Source organism: Lepisma saccharinum, chromosome 9 (genome assembly GCF_977018435.1).
Source record: "Lepisma saccharinum chromosome 9, izLepSacc3.1, whole genome shotgun sequence".
Classification (NCBI taxonomy): Eukaryota; Metazoa; Arthropoda; class Insecta; order Zygentoma; family Lepismatidae; genus Lepisma; species Lepisma saccharinum.
In genome coordinates, this window is record NC_139237.1 from 85,334,409 (window position 1) to 85,351,923 (window position 17,515).

The window sequence follows — 17,515 nt, forward strand, 5'->3', positions numbered from 1 at the left end:
TGTGTGTGTGTTTGTGTGGGTGTGTGTGTGTGTGTGTGTGTGTCTGTGTGTGTGTGTGTGTGTGTGGTGTGTGTGGGTGTGGGTGTGTGTGTGTATGTGTGTGTGTGTGTGTGTACGTGGACTACATTTTTTATATTAAATATTAAAGGAACCGTTCTACTGATTGTTAAGCAACATTTTTCTTATAGTTTCTGTGCAATGAAATATGAATCCCAAAACGGTTGATTAAACATAACTAACCTTAAAATACTTTCTCAGATCTGTAGTTATAAGTGAACAATTTTGTGTCACGGATGGGACAGACAAAACATTGCCTCTTCACTAAATAAGAAATTAATTTTAATTTCTGTGAATTGTCCAATTATGAAAAATAAATTATTTAAGACAAAGAGAGAATTGACATTTTAATATTCTAGTGGAGTTGAGGGGAAAATTTAACAGTAAGCGAGGAGAAATTAATTGTTTTTTTTATGTCACGGATGGGACACAATAGAGAACAAAAGTAAATCAAAAGTTAAAATAGACGAACAATTATAATATATCTTCTACGCTCGGACTTAATTATGTACAATGCCTGAATTTTTATGCAAATGACATATTTAGATTGTTCATTCACAACATAGGATGAAGTTTTATCATTTACTTTAATTTTAGAAATTGAGGATCAGGAGGATTTTCACGTGGAATTCCTCCTTTATAGATACACAATAATAACCCGTGGCTCTACAGCCCTGTAAGGACCTTGGGCTATCTCCCGACTGACAGTCTATCTTCCACAATCTTACTTAGAGGTGTGGAGATCTTCAACCAATAATGGGGTGACGTGTGATCAGCACGTCGAACTCCCAGCCGTTATAGGAGATATCGGTGAACGGGGTACGCTACTCACCCGTAGCTCACCAATTTCCTCGCGATGGTGGGTTGCCACCAGTCCTAATACATAGGCTGCGAACCCAGGCGGAATCGAACCCATTCCGTCCCGCAGTCGGAGCCAAAAGTACAGCGCCTTAGACCGCACGGCCGCGGAGGAGGACCATTTACATATACAGGTTGTCGCAAAACTCTTTCAACAACGCTTGGGTGCTGGTAGATATCATAAAAACAAGTAACTTTTCCCTATAAAGTTTACCTAGTAAGCGCTTAGTTTCTGCGCTTTGAGCGCTTAAAATCTATCCTGTACGTATGCAACCCACCACAGCAAACGCTTGCTCTGACATAACTATCAGGGGCGCGTGGCAGGGTTGCCACTAGCGTTCCTCGTTAAGAGATACGACTTGAAAACAACAACTTGGGAGTCTTGCCTGAGCAAAATCCAAAACATTAATGGTACTTGCGATGTTGTAAGAAACATTGACAGTATTTATAAACTGACCAAGACAAATAATGGGCAGACTGAAATTCAAGATTACTCATTCCAAAATATCTCCACAATTGATTGATTGATTGTTTTGGTTTATTTTAATTCACTTTTCTGCCACCTTTGGCTAATCGCGAAGATGAGGATATGATGAAATAACAAATGACACGAATATCTAGGCCAGGATTTAAACCCGAGACACCTGGCGCCGTAGCGAGCTGTGTTAATCACATCACCACGGAGTGTTTCGTGTGTCATGAAACATCAACAATTGCAAGGGACACGTGAGATAGGGGAAATCAACGAACGAACAAATGTAAACATGGTGTGTTTGCTGCCTAGTTTCAAACATGCAGACTGTAATGTTATAACAATTTACTTGAAAATTATTCCTATCTGTGCTAGCGTTATTGCTAATCGTGTTCATCTCATAAGGAAATAATTGCAAGGCTCTTTTAATATAATGATTGATTGATTCATTGATTGACTGATTTGCTTTATTTTACTTCGCTTTTCGCGCCACGTTTGGCTACTTTGCGAAGATGGGAATGAGGGATGATATGATGAAATTGATGAATGGATACTCAGAAACATCCATGCCCAGGCCAGGATTCGAACCCAAGACCCCTGGCATCGTAGCGCGATGTTCTAAGCACTCCGCCACGGGGGCCGGCTTTTAATTTAATGAAAAACGTCGTTTAGACATGAATAAATTCACACATTAAAACTAGTGCTTATTGAAAACCAAAGCCAAAACCAAAACTGTAAAGGGATTCGGAAGGCACCAAAATGTCAACTTTAATTTAGCCTGGAAACAACGTTTTGTAGCAAATGAGCGAGATTTTGACATCTAGATGAACTTCCGGGATAATTCTTGTGAATTTCTATTCTTCTCATTGTACGTCATTTTTCTGTACATTCAGGCAAATAGCAACTATGAGGACGAAAGATCCAGTTTCACCTTTATCCAGGTCGGAACTCGTGTCTGGAACATTCCGTAGAGAGATCATATGTTGATCACTAAACGTACTCAGTCACCGAAGTGGCTCAAAAATATTCATCTGCAGGAGATTTTTGTTTCTTTTCAGTATAGAGGTTTGCCTGCTATTTATAACGAACCGATTCGCAATAGCACTTGTTCACAACTTTCTAATAAATAAATTGTAATAACATTACAGTCTGCGTGTTTGAAACTAGGCAGCAAACACATCATGTTTACATTTGTTCGTTCGTTGATTTCCCCTATCTCACGTGTCCCTTGCAATTGTTGATATTGCATGATACACGAAACACTCGGTGGTGATGTGGTTAGCACAGCTCGCTACGGCGCCAGATGTCTCGGGTTTAAATCCTGGCCTAGATATTGGTGTCATTTGTTATTTCCAGGGCGGTATTTGTAGGGGGGATTGCGGGATTTCACCCCCTCTGCGTACTTGTTTCCCCCCTCTGCTTGATAATTTTTATCTATGGGGGAAATGTTATATGACATTATTTCATGCTGTCCCTAGACAGTCAGTAGAATTTCCTCCCCACTGGAAATTTCTTAAATATCACACTGGTTATTTCATCATATCATACTCAACTTCGCGATTAGCCAAAGATGGCAGAAAAGCGAATTAATATCAATCAATCAATTATGGAGATATTTTAGAATGAGTAATCTTGAATTTCAGTCTGCCCATTATTTGTCTTGGTCAGTTTATAAATAATGTCAATGCTTCTTACAACATCGCAAGTATCATTATTGTTTTGGATTTTGCTCATGCAAGACTCCAAAGTTATTGCTTTGAACTCGTCTCTCTTAACGAGGAACGCTAGTGGCAACCCTGCCACGCGCCCCTGGTAGTTATGTCAGAGCAAGCGTTTGCTGTGTTGGGTTGCATAGGTACAGGATAGATTTTAAGCGCTTATAGCGCAAAAACTAAGCGCTTTCGAGGTAATCTTTATAGGGAAAAGTTACTTGTTTTTATGATATCTACCAGAGTTTTGCGACACCCTGTATATTTTAGCTCATAGCACATATTTTACATATTTTATTTACTGTTATATATAATTTCGTCATTTTCAAAGCATTTCCGACATATATTCCACATTCATGCTATCACTACATTATCCGTTCTCGTGATAAATACCACAGGTTTTCAGTTCTTCTGTATTCTATTAGTTTTGTACTCTTTTTATTTTAAATGTTGATATTAGGCAACGCATCTGTTACTCTAAAATTTTGTTTCAACAATAAAGAACTCAATCTGAAGCATTCGCAGTGAAAACCATTGATTATTTTAAATATACTCCTATTACTTTATGCGATATGGAACGAAATTTTAGTCAATAAAAATCTCTAATTAGGGACAACACAAGAATCTTCACGTTTCAGCACTTAAAACAAAGTTTAGTAATCGATTGTTTTGGTACCATGAAATAAATCACAATTTTGTGCATGAATCTTATTTACATTTCAATTAATTTCACATTAGCCTAATGCATTTTACTTAGCTAGGTGAGCCGATAAAAATGAAAATTGCAATTTTTCAAACTTGACAGTCCAGTTTAAAATCCAGATTTTGATTAAAATAACTAAATGTATATTACACGAGTAAATAATTTATAGTACATATAAATCCCTTCCTTGCTAGTTACATTCAGTGTTTATTTATCTGGAAAGAAAGGTTCAATTCAAATTCTTTATTTGCGTGGACGAAGTTCAGACTGAGGCTGTTCTGCCACCTAAGCCGTATCATGGATAACATTTAAATTTACATTTGTGATATGCGGTTACACTATTAATACAGTATAATATAAAATGTACGATTTAGCTACAGCATACTACTATTGATCAAATTATTTACTTCATTTTGCAAAGATTCTACTTTGTGTACATTTGAGAAGTTCTTAGATACACCAATCAAGATTTTGAAGACAAAAATGAAATCGAGAACTGATGTGCCTTTGTTCTCTCCCAAAATGACGACATTTACTATTATATTTTCTATATTTCTATTTTATTTGCCGAGCAAAAATGGCGATGGACAATTTGCTTCACATTATCTTTGCTCTTGGCTGTACTATGAAGGGTTATTTTCGGTCTCTGGAAACAAATTCAGAAGTCGAGTGTGGCGCCAATGTTTGAGTTAAAAGGTAAGTTAAAACAAAGTTCAATAACACTCTTGTACCTAATGCGCCATAATAATAACATATTCTTGAAAGAACACTGAGAAAAATATGGCCGAGCTTCCCAGTGCCAGAAGCCTACTCAGAAAAATGTGTAGTGTGTGTGTCACTAGTATTAGTGTTCTCAACCTCAAAAAGTATCCCGCAGTTTGGCTGAATTTTTCTCTTGAGATTTCGGCTAGTGTATGGAACCGCCAGGTGGCCATCTTCTCCATGAGCGAAGGGTGCATGTTGACAGCAAAAGGTGTTGTGTATGAGTGGACAAAATTCAGGCGTGCAGCAACACACTTTTCCCCCATTGAAACTCCCACAACTGGAGGCGAAAAGTCTGGGTTTCCTGAAGTTTATTCTTTGGCCGGACGGGCTTTAGGATTAATCGTGTTCAATTGACCTAAAGCAACAACAGCTTTTGTAGAGAACAAGCATTTAAGCACCTAATAATGGCATTATAATCAAGTTTGCACACCTTGATTTTCTTCCACCGCACACACATCAACCAGACTTTTCTTGTAGAAAGTTCACATTGTCATGAATTCTGTCCAAGTCGTGCATTACCATCTTCATATGAATGGGGGAGCTTTGAAAGTTTTTGTTTTCAGGGACAAAGAAAAGAGGCTTGAAGAAAGTTGAGTTTCGAGGATGGAAGATTATGATGAGCAAAAACATATTGTTAGTACAAATTGATGTTTAATTACTGGTGTATACATGTTTAATTTGAACATGGTCAGTATCACTATAGAAGATTTTGAAACTGTACATGGGTCCTCTTTGACCAACCTTGGAGATAAATTCCCTCCCCTTTCATGTCGTAACTTCTCCCCTACAAAACCCTTCCGGCTGTGGCTATTCAGTTCGAAACTAAAATTAACGTTGTTAATAATAACTACCATGGTAGTGTCTGTTACTCTTTGAAATGTATAATATTTTATGTGAGACAACTTCTCAAGCTTTGAGAGACGAATAATAATTGAGAAGATAACTTCAAATTCTAGGCTGTTTGGGAAAAAAGAACTTATGTCAAAAAATACAACTTTACTGCAGACAGTTACTTATGTTCATTTTTTTAACAGCAAACATTACAGACATGATATACATGTTTAGAATCTTTACACATGCCTAATATAAAATCATACTTTTATTAATGTCTATAATTGATTCAGTGGGAATTACATGAGAGCAACAGAAAATCGCAGTTTGTGACTTATATGGTTCTTTCCGAACACTCTAGAATTGTAAACATATAATACCCTTACCAATTAGAAAATCATGCTTGGAATGTAGTCTGTGGGAATTACATTTTGATAACTACCCTATTACCTGTGTACATGGATCATGAATTTTCTGGTAGAGTTGGTACACATTTAGGAACCAGGATCTCCCATAAAGTGATGCAACTCTTTCCTGTTCTCGTGTAATTTCCTCTAAATTCGTATTCTCTCTCGTACATGACCTAGCCAGCTCCTGACAATTGCATTATTCTTTTCGGAAATCTCGTGGCAAACATGCCACTCATGTTATTGGCCTCTTTTGAATCAAAGAAGCGGGCACATTATTCCTGACTATCGATCTATAATTCTCTTGAAGAATATAATGAGGAAGTTTCTTGCAACATGTTGAGTTGAAGCCAACTTCCGTTATGGTTTGGTATTTGAATTTGAATTTTTGTTATTTAGGGCAGTTTTTCTGCTATATTTGGGTAACGAATGAATGACGATTCGACTAAATTAATGAAGGGATGCTCACAAAGAATTCCCAGGCCTCGACTCGAACCCAGGATCTTTGGTGTCGAGATCGAAAGTCGACCACCTAACGCGGTCGACCACCGGGCTGACAAGAAGACTGGAGTCCTCGGTGCAAATTGTGGCTGGTCTCCTATCACTTTTGTTTCTTTAAAAATATTTTCTATAAAATTGTCCTTTTTCTTGGGAGTTTGTCTTGATATTCTGGTACGAGAAGTTATATTTATTTTTGAACGTTTCTTCCAAGTAGTACGTGTCGCATGTCGCATGTTGCCTGTCGCGTGTCGCTTGAGGCTTTGACCAATCGAAGGCAAGCTTGTACAGCCTGTCATTCCGATAAGATGTGAAACGCTGCTGTTGATTGGCTTGTTCCCAAGCAGCATTTGTCGCATTCCTTTTGTCGATTCTGTGTGAAATCTCCTTTAGAGAACATCAGATGAAAAGCGACAAGTTTGGTTTAATTGATTGATTGAATCACGTCATTTTTATTTAATTTCTCTGCCACTTTTGCCTAATCGCGACGATGAGGATGTGTGATGATTGATTGATTTGCTTTATTTTACTTCGCTTGTTGTGCCAGTTTTGACTAATTTGCGAAGATGGGGATGAGTGATTGTGACTGACCAAAAGATTCACATTTATTATGTTTTGTTTAATTTTGTGTTTAATATGCAAGATGATATATCTATGTTATCAATTTCTGTTTTGTTATATTTTGGAAAACGTTGTTGCATTAATATGATGTATAATTAATTATTATCGCATTCTTGACAATGTAAAATTACGATGTATACATTTCTATATACATTTTTTGACCATAGCAACGATAATGAAAGAAAACACAGTAGATCAATAAGTGAGAAATATATTGAAATTTTATATAGTGACGTCCGAGTTTTCTTTGAATTTAGCAAACTGTAAGTAGACTTGGATGAAGTAAATATTAGGATGTTTCGTTGAAGTGTGTGCGAAAGACTTGCTTCAATAATTTGGCGCCTACAGCCAGGATTCAAGAAAAAAGGACAATCTTCTGATGCGTGGTGAGAAGTTTGCGCAATGGTAGTTATAGACTTCTAAATTTTATTTTGTCTTGGATTTGTAATTTGTTGAACATGTTGCGAAGACAAAATTAGCGACCCTAAATATTTTATTTCTTAAGTTCATTATTATTCTGTGAAATCATGGCAGATAAATCTAAGGAAACGAAGCCTAGACATTCACGTAGGCTAAAATCTAATGTTGCATATGAAGGAACCTACTTAAATAGTAGTAATTCTCACGATGGTGACATTTGTGATGTACAGTCAGGTAAGCTTGAAGGAGTGACGTGTTGTGATAAGCTCGATAATGACCTGAGGTATGTGCAATGTTTTGATTGCCGTTCGTGGTATCATGTTTCATGTTGAAGCTTTCCGTCACACATTGGACAATTTATTCTACCACTAAAGAAAAATACTGTTGTAACAAATGTGATCCTTACCAATTGCCGGTGTATTTGGAAAGTATAAATCCTAATTTAAATGACATACAGCCTGACCCTGTGGCCGAGTGGTTAGCACATCGCGCTGCGACGCCAAGGGTCCCGGGTTCGAATCCCGGTCGGGCTTGGTTGTTTGTGAATGTCCATTCATCAATTTCATCATTTCATCACTCATCCCCATCTTCGCAAATTAGCCAAGAGGCACAAAACAAACTAAATCAATCAATCAATCAAATGACATACTAAACAGCATTAGAAGCATACAATTAGCTGTTGTAAGTTCTAATCAGGAACTTAAGACTCAGTTTGAACAGTCTAATCAGGAACTTAAGACTCAGTTTGAACAGTCTAATCAGGAATTTAAACAGTCTCATCAGTTCCCGGGTTCGATACCCGGTGGAGGCACAAGTGGTTCGGATCCCACTTTAAACTGTAGGTCCAGTCCCGATTAGCCTTACTGTGCATAAAGTGGACTTAAAACAACAACTCAAACAGTCTCATCAAGAACTCAAACAGTCTAATCAGTAACTTAGATCAGAATTAAATCTGTCTAATGAAAATATTCAGGTTAAACTTGACGTTATATCTTTAAAACAAGCTGAATTATCTAGTGCACATACACAGTTATCTTCACAGCTTGATGTTAAATTTGAAGCTGTTAATCATGATATTAATCATGTTAACAATCGGCTCAATATTTTAATGTCTGAATTTAAGGACAAAATAGATGTGGTTAGTACAGCGTGTTTACAATCAACTACACGTCTTGAATCTGTGTTTGATAATAAATGTCGTAATGTTGATGTCAAACTATCTGAATTTGAAAATGTGCAAGAATCATTGAAAGAACACGTTCTTGGTTATGACCAACGTTTAGATAATCTCAATTCAAATTATAATGACTGTTCTGCTAATATAGTTGATCTCATGTCTAGAGTCACTATTTTAGAAAGTAAAAGCGATGTTAATGCTGATGTACATAAGCATATTTCTCATTGTACAGAAACGTTCCAACAGTTTAATTCCCATATTGAAGGCATAGAACAAAATATCAAAAAGCTTCAAACTGATAGCAAGGATTTAACAGTCAAAGTTAATTATAACGATAATGATGAAGGTAGTGTAGCCCTTGCACATAATGCATCTGCTCGTAATTCTGTTGTTACAAATAGTAATAGTAGAACAAAATCAATTGTTGTGGATAATACAGAATCTAATACATGTCGGAATGGAAGAACCCAGTGTGATATTGGACTCAGTACTTCGTCTAGTGATGTATCAGATGATTCTTCTAAGAAAGTTTCCGGTAACAAGAATGTTACTAACACTCGTGCTCGTAAACATGTCCGTTGGAAGCACAAGTATAATAAATCTGTAAGATCTAGCTCTGACGAAACTTCCGTAAATAAATTCCGAAGTGACGATGCCCAAGGTCCATTCCCAAAACGAGGGTTAGGTGCTGAGAAATATAACTACACTGATGCTTGCTATCAACTGTTTGGTACAAATGCACATCCTACTTCTAGTTCTGTGTTTACTAAGAATAATGACAATGTTAGTAATGTACATAATAATCCACATTGTCATCTGGATCAAAGCGTTAATTCTCCTTGTATGTGGTGTGATTTTAACCCACAAATATCAGAACCTAACCCACAAAATGATTGTGTTAGTAATATATATCGTGATGCAAGTGTACCATGTTCAGTTTCGAACAATCACGATGATCCTCATTCTTCTGTAAATGGTTCGAGATTGCATAACTGTAGTAACACAGGGTTAAACGGAGCAAATCATATTTGCTATAATCGACCGTATAGTTCGAGAGGAAGAAGTGATCATCCTATAACTAGAAATACATGCAATGGAGAAGGAAATGCAAGAAGTGGACGTTTAAAATTAAGTGAATTATCTCAATTGCCTAAGTTCTCAGGAAAGATAGAGCAACAATCAGCGAGAGAATATATTGAGCAGCTGGATAACATATTAAATGTTGTAGGAGTGCCAACAGAAATGAAACTGCAAAGTATTCAACAATGCTTCATTGGAAGAGCTGGTTTTGGTTTCGGACTCATAAATATTACTTTAATTCTTATGATCAGTTTGTACAAGAATTCATTAATCAGTTTGCTTCTTCGGAAGTTATCCAATCACAACTCTCCGTACTGAGGAATCGCAAATACGATCCCAGTGTACATGGCAGTTTAGAGACTTTTGCTTTAAAAACTCACTCTAGTTATTGCAATTTGGTTGAAAATCCTCAAGATATAGATGTTGTGCAGTTAATACTTAGCCAATTACCTGATAATATTGCCAATCACATTACTTGTCCCGAAATTCGTTCAGTAGATAAACTAACTAGCATGTTAAGAAGATTAGATGTAATAAAATTTAGTAGAAAGGGGCTTGTTGCTCTTCCTAACGAAGACCACGAACGTGAAAATATTTCAAAGGTTTTAAGAACTCTGAACAAAATAAAGTCAACTTAAATGTGCGGCAAGTTAATGTTCGACGCTCGAAGACCACTAGTGTTTGTACTCAGACTCAAACTAGTAGTGAGGTTAAATCCAATGCTGTTATCAATCAAGGTTACGAAAATCGGCAGGGAAACAATCTTCGAGGTCGATATTTCAACAATTTTAGGCGAACCTCTAATAATTATGGACATCATGGAAATTTTACTGCACGAAACAATTATAATAGCTTCAGATCTAGAAACGGAGGACAATTCCGAAATAATTACAGGCAAAATAATTCTCGTTCACCTACAGGACAATTTAATGATGAAAATTTGCTCAATCAATCGCGATTCTATTACAGGAATGCAAATCGCAGTGCTAATAATAATACAATGCCATATCAGTGTCTTTCTGCAAATTCAAATCCATTAAATTCTCAACCTGAAGCAGCATGTTTAGTATCACAAACTAATTCTGATTCTACAAGAATGTCAAATCGTGAACAAAATACTTCGCAAATAAATAAAGTACAAGGTTCTTTACCTTTACAACAAGTTCCCGTGAGATGGTAAATTAAAAGGTCAAGATGATTTACTTCAAACAAGGTTTTTTTGTACAAGGGCAAAGTTGTGCTTAAAACGACATCAAGAAATGTATTTATTAATCATTTGCACTTTAATCCAAAGAAAGGTGGAATATTTTAATCTATGCATATTCAATTTAACTGATGATGTTGGAACCTCTTCCTATTGCTACTGATGTGCTAAAATAAGAGAATTGTTGCTGCATGCAAGTAAGAATGTGAATGTACATTCTGTTTCTGCGCGATATTGTTTAAGAATTTGTTCAGATAATAATATACGCTGAATATACGTAAATGATGGATTTATGCCAATGTATTGTGTCTAGTAGAACATAAAAATAGAATTGTCCACTAGATTAAACATATGGTTATTATTCTATTTGAGAATTGATGTGTCTACAAAGTACATGAATAAATGTAGACAATACTTTTTATGAAAGGCCATGGATGCCCTGACGATGTGATGATTATCTTCGTCTAACAAGTTTATATGCCCGCAAATAAGTATGATATTTGAAGAAACAGTCGCAGCATTATATTATTACTTGCACCTCAATTGACAACGTTGAAGTATTTGTTCAAGGAAATTTGTAATCAGGTAGCCAGCCACATTTAAAAAAAAATTACGGCGTTTCCAACTGAGATAGTGATTTAGAAGATATAATGAACTAAGTGTATGTTTTGCATTTCTTGATTGTCGTGTATTAGTTACATCTATTGAACATATTGCTGAAGAAATTATCCAAAATTTAGTGAAGAAGTGAAGTAAGAAGGTTAGAAGATTTTGAGAATTATATCGGACAATGAGAAGCTATAAATACAATTGGAGATGTAATAATTTATGTTAATGATTGTTTCCATTCAAGAATATTGTTTTTCGTTTAGTGTAGCTATTGAATGGAATTACAACAAAGTGCAATACAAAATGTGTCAGTCAAGTTTGATTCACGGAATTCATAATGAACTGAAATAATATTGTTTAATAAAATGAAGAGTTGATTACAAGTTGTAACTTAAAAATGCAATGTTCATAAGTTTGTAATTAAATCTGGTAAAATTTTCGATATTTGCATATTTGAAATAAGTCGAAAATTTTCACCCGGAAGGGGTGCGTATTGTGACTGACCAAAAGATTCACATTTATTATGTTTTGTTTAATTTTGTGTTTAATATGCAAGATGATATATCTATGTTATCAATTTCTGTTTTGTTATATTTTGGAAAACGTTGTTGCATTAATATGATGTATAATTAATTATTATCGCATTCTTGACAATGTAAAATTACGATGTATACATTTCTATATACATTTTTTGACCATAGCAACGATAATGAAAGAAAACACAGTAGATCAATAAGTGAAAAATATATTGAAAATTTATATAGTGACGTCCGAGTTTTCTTTGAAGTTAGCAAACTGTAAGTAGACTTGGATGAAGTAAATATTAGGATGTTTCGTTGAAGTGTGTGCGAAAGACTTGCTTCATGATGATATGATGATATTGATGAATGGGCACTCACAAACATCCATGTCCAGGACGGGTTTAGAACCCAGGACCCTTGGGGTCGTAGCGCACCGTGCTAACCACTCCGCCACGGAGGTCGGCGAAGTTTGGTTTATGTCCACTTTATGCACAGATAGACCAATGAGAACTTCACCTATAGTTTTAAAGTGGGGCAAGAAACACTGTATGCCTCCACTTCTTATCGAACACAGAACTTTTTGATTAGAAGGGGAGGCATCGAGGAGGTCGGTAAGAGGAAGCATAGTTGTTGGCCTTCGTCAAATGTGTCATTTCAGCATTCGCCTGAATTGACTGAGGAAAAACAAAACCTTCGGTCAGGTGGGCGACCACGATATTGGAACCTTCAACCAGCCACGCAAAATTTGTTTTTGTCACCCCATGGGAATGGCAGAATGAATTTGATATATTTTTTTCAGGAATTATTCAAGGTTCAATACAGTTCACCACCACTCTAAAGTAATATGTGTACCACAAATCCTTGCAAACAAGAAATATGAAATAACTTGGTCTATTTATATCTGTAGGATTGATTGATTGAATGATTGATTTGGTGTTTTAAGTCCACTTTATGCACAGTAAGGCTAATCGAGACTGGACCTACAGTTTAAAGTGGGATCCGAACCACTATGTACCTCTACCGGGTATCGAACCCGGGACACCTATATCTGTAGGAGGGAGAGATAGGACAGTTCTATATCATGATCCCTGGGAAGCACATTTCAGTCCTTAACATTAACTTCAAGTGTGGTAGACCTGATTGGAGAATCTATAACACTCCCCGATGGTGCAGTGGTAACGCCGTTGTCTTGTAATCAAGGGGTTCCGGCTTCGATACCCAGTGGAGGCACAAGTGGTTCGTATCCCACTTTAAACTGTAGGTCCAGTCCCGATTAGCCTTTCTGTGTATAAAGTGGACTTAAAACAATCAATCAAGCATCTCCTTGATATACGTACACGTACACCTCTGTTTTGTTGGGATTGTTCTGCGGCCGGTCTACTTATTAGTACTTTAGCACATGTGTTATTGATGGTCATTTTACTATTTCCACTGGAATCAAGTTAAAGTAGAGCAATTGTGAACCAGTGCTATGTGGTTGCATACATTTAGGGTAATATTCCGATTTTCTGGGGTTCGTAGCAGCGGCGGCTGGTAGCTCTGAGTTAGATGAGCAAGAGAATGTGGCAATACAGAAAATTACACCAATGGCTACACATCTTATTAGAAAATGTGGTTTCTAATAAGTATCTGTAACTATTGATCTAATTTTCTCTATTACCCTATTTCCTTCCTACTAGCTCTTCATCTAATTCAGAAACACCAACTGCCACTGGTTAGTAGGGTCGAAACTTTTCCTCAGAAAAGCTATTTGCCTGAATGACCCGTATACATGTATTCTGTGAAAGTTTGTGCAGTGACAAGTTGTATATAATATTTATGCTTTATATTTCGAAGACTCAAGACGATACCGAGATTTGATCTTCGAAACACGAAACAGAACTAAACAGGTTATTATTATTATTTATTAATTTATTTATTGTAAATGGAGACGAGACCGAGACGTTAGTGTCGTCTTGTCTCAATACCATTCCTTACCGCGTAAACACTCTCTTACCAAGGAGATATTTAGGGGGTTCAGGGGGTCCGAACCTCACCCCGAAAGACTTACCAAGTACTAAAATGAAATAAACGAAATTTATTTATTTATTTAATTAATTAAAGTTTCAGATACTGTACTGAAAGCCCATGTTATACTGAAACTGTAGCAACAAGAAGAAAATAAAAACAATAATAAAAACAACAACAACAAAACAAGACAATACAAGATGGCAGACAAAAAAAGAAATTGTTACACGTACATTCTTAGCGATTGTCGGAAACTGTGTTCTGACAAGAAAATATCGGTATTTACAGGCAGGTTATTATATAAGTGGGTGGAGCCTATAGTAAAGAGACCGCTGTAGTAGAGAGAGCATTGTAGCGGGAATGTGAAAGAGCTTTACGTTGCGGGTTGGCCGTGCGGGTACTCGTAGATGAAATTGGTTGACAAGGAATTCAGATTTAATTTTGCCATGAATGATTTTATGCAAAAATTTCATGTCTGCTAGTTCGTGACGAGTGTGTGGTGACTGGATCTTCAAAATAGACATATGAAGATGTAATATATGTTTTATGGATATGTCTGAGAGAAGGAATTCTATGGCGAGCAATTGCGAGGAAAAAGCTGAGGACAGAATCAATCCTTGAAAGATTAGTTTTAGAAGCCATAGTCCAGATGGGGGAGCAGTATTCAAGAATGGGAGAGATAAAGGATTTGAAAAATATGCTAATGGCTGATTGGTTTTGAATTTCAGGGAACATGTACAGAATACCAAGAGACGCATGGCTCGTTATGTAGTATATGTAATGTGATCATTGAAGTTTAGCTTTTCATCGATGATAACACCAATATATTTTTGAGAGGAAAAATTTTTGATGGGAGAGTTTTCGAGAGTATAAGGAGAGATCAGTCTGTTCCTTTTTTTTAAAATGGTGAGGCAGGAGCATTTCTGAGGTTTCAGTTCAAGTTTCCACTGGCGACACCACACAAGTAGTTCTGTAAGAGCTTGTTGTAGGATTAGTGAATCGCGTTCCGATGAAATTTCTTTGAAGAGTTTACAGTCATCGGCAAAGAGAAGTACATTTATGGGAAGAGAAGACAGTCTGTCTGGCAGATCATCCATGTAAAGAAGGAACAAAAGTGGGCCTAAGACACTCCCCTGGGGGACACCGGACAGGACGGGTAGAAAGCTGGAAGAGGAGCCAGAGAGGATAACACGCTGCTCTCGTGCATGCAGATAGTCTGTTAGCAAAGATAGAAGTTTACCGTGGATGTGAAATCTGGATTGTAATTTATGAATAAGGAGATTATAGTTAATTTTATCGAAAGCTTTTCAAATGTCCAAATATATAACGTCAAGCTGGGAATTCTTTGAGATAGACTGAGTAGCATGAGAAAGTAATACCGATAGATTGGTCAAGCAAGAGCTGCCTGGAAGAAAACCATGCTGAGCAGTATTTATAAGGGGAGATGTGAACTTCAGCAACCTGTCTTTGATTCTTTTCTCACAGATGATACAGAAAGGTGACGAAAGAGAGATTGTTCGATAAGATTTTACAGAATGTTTGTCTCCAGATTTATAGATCGGTACAACATTTGCACGTTTGAACAGTTCAGGAAACACAGCATTTGTTATATAATCGATCGTTATTTATTTCCGCTGAACTTATTGGAAGGCAAGGAATTTGTCTCGCATGGCCTTGAAGGACAGTTCCAAAGATTTATGCATACTATTAGCTACGAGTAATTATGATAATATGGATAAAATATTAATCAGGAACCTTGCTTTTCGTCAGTTGTACAGTAATAGGCAAATAAAAGTGATCACAGTAAAATTATTTTTGCCTGTTACAATTTGATATAACTCCTTCCTTATTATTCAATAAATATTCACGCCAGCCCCCGTGGCGGAGTGGTTAGCACATCGTTCTACAACGCCAGGGGTCCCGGGTTTGAATCCTGGCCTGGGCATGGATGTTGGGCACGGCCATTCATCAATTTCATCATATCATCACTCATCCACATCTTCGCAAATTAGCCAAAAGTGGCACAACAAACGAAGTAAAATAAAGCAAATCAATAAATCAATCAATAAATATTCGATTCTTTATCTATTTGACATTAATTTCCTTACCGTGGGCATGGCAGTTGTATTTATTCACATTTTGGCGATTTTAACTACACGTATGCCAGATAATGAACACGTGCTGTTATATATGTATTCTTTTAGCATCTTTTTGCGTATTTATGTAATGCTAACAATACAATATAAATTAATTGTATTTTATATAATTGTTAAGATTTTTATTTTTTTTTTATTTTGAATTTAAAATTTTGGGAGCGTCAGCACTTAGGCTATTTTGCTCCCGTCACATTATACGGGGGCCAGCCCCTTATAATTACAAATAACAACTCTAGCGTTGCATAACTAAAAATGTTAAAATGTTCTGACTTCTGTTAAAAGCTGAGGCCGTAAACGGGCACTCAGCACACACAAGGACAACAAACAGGACAACACACACAAAATTATACTGGCCATAGTGCCAGTCGCCAGAGCCTCGTTAGTCATTAGTCCAGGGTGCACTACGTGGAAGTGAGGTTGACTTTTGGGCGCCCACGTGGAAGGTCACCCCTTACACCCCTATATAATTGTTAATTATTATTATTAATTAATATTGAGGCACTTGGTCGGACCCCCCCGAATTATATTTCTAGATACGTGCCTACCTCTTACGTGTGTTTTTTTTTTTTTTAGTTTTTTTTTTATTGAGACATTGTTAAAATGGTCTCGTATCAAATTTGATAAGAAAGGTGAAAAATAAAATCGTTCAGGTGCAAGGCAGGAAAGTTTATTCTGCTGTGGTGGCGAAACGACGTGTTTCGTGACAGCAGAAAACTATTGACGCCCACAGTGTACACTCACCCGTCGCGAAAGGTAGTCAAACAGGAGTAAAGCAGTGTTAAAACCTCGCCAACATTCCAGATAAAACCTCGCCAACATTCCAGATAAAACTTCGCCGATAAAGGAATCTTACAAAATGTGACATACAGAATTAAGCTTCCTTTCTTTGGAAGCGAAAATGACATTTTGTTTGTACGTTTCTATTTGATACATATACCTAACCGCTCCAAGATACACACACACAGGTAGGTCGTCAATTTTTCCTCCTATCGTTGATGACATAACTTCGACTGGGAGTGATTTGGGAATTAGCAATGAACAGAGTCCTTAAATGCGTTTTTAACTGTTTAACTGCCAGTATACAATGAGTAATATGTGAGGAATTTATTGCGAAAGACCGTTTAAATTGTAATGTGATTACTCTCAAAGTAATACACGACGACAAAGTAATTATTGGTTTAAAATGAATAAATGCAGGAAACCATAAATGCAAATGCGTTGTGATACATTCTTATTTCATTAAATTTGTTTGTTATCGAACGAGTTCAGGTAAGTGGTTAAGGTATCGAGCACTTACGCTTGGTCCTGTAGGTTCAATTCCCGCAGGCTCCGATCCAATGGATTTCTCCGTAATTTCTTTCACAGTCACTCAAGACGAATATTGCATTACAGTGGTTCTCAATCTTCGTGAGGTCGCGGT